A 4,309-nucleotide genomic window follows, 5' to 3' on the forward strand; every position below is an offset into this window, starting at 1 on the left:
AATCTTTCCCTTTTTCACTCATAAATTTTCGAAAATTTGAGTTGACTTTTTCAAAACTTTTTAAAATTTAGTTGTTTCTTATGAGTCAAATCAAATTTTCAATTTAAAAATCTTATCTTTTTCAAAATCTTTTTCAAAAAATTAAATCTTTTTCATTTTTCTTATTTATTTTCAAAAATTTTAAAAATATTTTTCAAAAATCTTTTTCTTAATTTTATATCATATTTTCGAAAATATCATCAACAATTAATGTTTGGATTCAAAAATTTCAAGTTTGTTACTTGCTTATTAAGAAAGATTCAAACTTTAAGTTTTAGAATCATATCTTGTGATTTCTTGTGAATCAAGTCATTAATTGTGATTTTAAAAATCAAATCTTTTTCAAAACTAATTTCAATCATATCTTTTCAAAAATATCTTTTTATCTTATCTTTTTCAAAATCATATCTTTTTCAAAAATTTAATTTTAAAATATCTTTTCTAACTTCTTATCTTTTAAAAATTGATTTTCAAAATTTGTTTCAACTAACTAATTAACCTTTTGTTTGTTTCTTATCTCTTTCAAAACTACCTAACTAACTATCCCTCTCTAATTTTCGAAAATACCTCCCTTTTTTTCAAAAATTCTTTTTAATAAATTAATTGTTTAAATTTTAATTTTAATTTCAATTTTCCTTTAATTTTCGAAAATCATTAACTATTTTTCAAAATCAATTTTCGAAATTTCCTCTCCCTCATCTCCTTCTATTTATTTATTCATCTACTAACACTTCTCTTCACCAAAAAAATTCGAACCCCTTCTTCTCCTCTGAGTTCGAATTCTTCTCTTCTACATTCTTATTCTTCTTTTCTTCTACTCACCCAAAGGAATCTCTATACTGTGACATAGAGGATTCCATATTTTGTTTGTTATTCCCTTTTTTGTCATATGAGCAGGAGCAAGGACAAGAACATTTTTGTTGAAGCAGATCCTGAACCTGAAAGGACTCTGAAAAGGAAACTAAGAGAAGTTAAAATACAACAATCCAGAGACAACCTTACAGGAATTTTCGAACAAGAAGAGGAGATGGCAGCCAAAAATAATAATAATGCAAGGAGGATGCTTGGTGACTTTACTGCACCTAATTCCAATTTACATGGAAGAAGCATCTCCATCCCTACCATTGGAGCAAACAACTTTGAGCTGAAACCTCAATTAGTTTCTTTGATGCAACAAAACTGCAAGTTTCATGGACATCCATCTGAAGATCCTTTTCAGTTCTTAACTGAATTCTTGCAGATATGTGATACTGTTAAGACTAATGGAGTAGATCCTGAAGTCTACAGGCTCATGCTTTTCCCTTTTGCTGTGAGAGACAGAGCTAGAATATGGTTGGATTCTCAACCTAAAGATAGCCTGAACTCTTGGGATAAGCTGGTCAAGGCTTTCTTAGCCAAGTTCTTTCCTCCTCAAAAGCTGAGTAAGCTTAGAGTGGATGTTCAAACCTTCAGACAGAAAGAAGGTGAATCCCTCTATGAAGCTTGGGAGAGATACAAGGAACTGACCAAAAAGTGTCCTTCTGACATGCTTTCAGAATGGACCATCCTGGATATATTCTATGATGGTCTGTCTGAATTAGCTAAGATGTCATTGGATACTTCTGCAGGTGGATCCATTCACCTAAAGAAAACGCCTACAGAAGCTCAAGAACTCATTGACATGGTTGCTAACAACCAGTTCATGTACACTTCTGAGAGGAATCCTGTGAGTAATGGGACGCCTCAGAAGAAGGGAGTTCTTGAAATTGATACTCTGAATGCTATATTGGCTCAGAATAAAATATTGACTCAGCAAATCAATATGATTTCTCAGAGTCTGAATGGAATGCAAGCTGCATCCAACAGTACTCAAGAGGCATCTTCTGAAGAAGAAGCTTATGATCCTGAGAACCCTGCAATAGCAGAGGTGAATTACATGGGTGAACCTTATGGAAACACTTATAATCCCTCATGGAGAAATCATCCAAATCTCTCATGGAAGGATCAACAAAAGCCTCAACAAGGATTTAATAATGGTGGAAGAAACAGGTTTAGCAATAGCAAGCCTTTTCCATCATCCACTCAGCAACAGACAGAGAACTCTGAACAAAATACCTCTAATTTAGCAAACTTAGTCTCTGATCTATCTAAGGCCACTGTGAGTTTCATGAATGAAACAAGGTCCTCCATTAGAAATTTGGAGGCACAAGTGGGCCAGCTGAGTAAGAAGATCACTGAAACCCCTCCTAGTGCTCTCCCAAGTAATACAGAAAAAAATCCAAAAGGAGAGTGCAAGGCCATTGAATTGACCATCATGGCCGAACCCACAAGAGAGGGGAAGGACGTGAATCCCAAAAGGAAGACCTTCTGAGACGTCCAGTGATCAATAAGGAGTTTCCCTCTGAGGAACCAAAGGACTCTGGGGCTCATCTAGAGACCATAGAGATTCCATTGAACCTCCTTACGCCCTTCATGAGCTCTGATGAGTATTCTTCTTCTGAAGAGAATGAGGATGTTACTGAAGAGCAAGTTGCCAAGTTCCTTGGTGCAATCATGAAGCTGAATGCCAATTTATTTGGTAATGAGACTTGGGGAGATGAACCTCCCCTGTTCACCAATGAACTAAATGCATTGGATCAACTGAGATTGCCTCAGAAGAAACAGGATCCTGAAAAGTTCCTAATACCTTGTACCATAGGCACCATGACCTTTGAGAAGGCTCTATGTGACCTTGGGTCAGGAATAAACCTCATGCCACTCTCTGTAATGGAGAAACTAGAAATCTTTGAGGTACAAGCTGCTAAAATCTCATTAGATATGGCAGACAATTTCAGAAAACAGGCTTATAGACAAGTAGAGGACATGTTAGTAAAGGTTGCAGGCCTTTACATCCCTGCTGATTTCATAATCCTAGATATTGGGAAGGATGAGGATGAATCCATCATCCTTGGAAGACCCTTCCTAGCCACAGCAAGAGCTGTGATAGATGTTAACAGAGGTGAATTAGTCCTTCAATTGAATGGGGACTCCCTTGTGTTTACAACTCAAGATTATTCTTCTGTAAACATGGAAAAGAGGCACAGTAAGCTTCTCCCACTGCAGAGTCAACCAGAGCCCCCACAGTCAAACTCTAAGTTTGGTGTTGGGAGGCCACAACCAAACTCTAAGTTTGGTGTTGAACTCCCATATCCAAACTCTAAGTTTGGTGTTGGGAAGTCTCAACAATGCTCTGAACATCTGTGAGGCTCCATGAGAGCCCACTGTCAAGCTATTGACATTAAAGAAGCGCTTGTTGGGAGGCAACCCAATTTTTATTTATCTAATTTTATTTTTATTTTTATTGTTATTTCATGTTTTATTAGGTTCATGATCATGTGGAGTCACAAAATAAATATAAAAATTGAAAACGGAATCAAAAACAGCAGAAGAAAAATCACACCCTGGAGGAGGATCTTACTGGCATTTAAACGCCAGTAAGGAGCATCTGGCTGGCGTTCAATGCCAGAACAGAGCATGGATCTGGCGTTGAACGCCAGAAACAAGCAGCATCCTGGCGTTCAGACGCCAGAAATGCACACTGAGGAAAAGCTGGCGCTGAACGCCAGAAACAAGCATCTGGCTGGCGTTCAACGCTAGAAATATGCTGCATATGGGCGCTGAACGCCCAGAACAAGCATCAATTCGGCGTTTAAACGCCAGAATTGCATGCAAAGGTGTTTTACATACCTAATTGGTGCAGGGATGCAAATCCTTGACACCTCAGGATCTGTGGACCCCACAGGATCCCCACATACCTCCACTCACCTTACCTCCTCATAATCCTATATCACCCTTTCCCAAGAACCCTTCACCACTCACATCCATTACTCCCTAAAACCATCATACAACCCACCTACACCCACCCACTCAAATTCAAACCATCAACTCACCTCCATATCTTCTTCTTCTTCTACTATTCTTTCTTCTTTTGCTCGAGGGCGAGCAATATTCTAAGTTTGGTGTGGTAAAAGCATAGCTTTTTTGTTTTTCCATAACTATTGATGGCACCTAAGGCCAGAGAAACCTCTAGAAAGAGAAAAGAGAAGACAAAAGCTTCCATCAAGGATCTATAGCTCAGTGGTAGAACATTTGACTGCAAATCAAGAGATCGCTGAGATACTTCAGGGGATACATTTTCCTCCACACAATTATTGGGAGCAACTAAGGGTGGAACATCAAGAGCACTCGATCATCCTTCATGAAATTAGAGAAGATCAAAAAGCAATGAGGGTGGAGCAACAAAGACAAGGAA

The 4,309-nt window shown here is 37.9% G+C and overlaps 1 non-coding gene across 1 annotated transcript; it reads right to left on the reverse strand.

The window, feature by feature from the left end:
• Positions 1–1,462: 1,462 nt before the first annotated feature.
• Positions 1,463–1,570, reverse strand: LOC112760090 (small nucleolar RNA R71). The gene has a single exon (XR_003180544.1). It is a non-coding gene; the product is annotated as a small nucleolar RNA R71 (small nucleolar RNA).
• Positions 1,571–4,309: the final 2,739 nt, after the last annotated feature.

Source organism: Arachis hypogaea, chromosome 16, assembly GCF_003086295.3.
Source record: "Arachis hypogaea cultivar Tifrunner chromosome 16, arahy.Tifrunner.gnm2.J5K5, whole genome shotgun sequence".
Taxonomy (NCBI): Eukaryota; Viridiplantae; Streptophyta; class Magnoliopsida; order Fabales; family Fabaceae; genus Arachis; species Arachis hypogaea.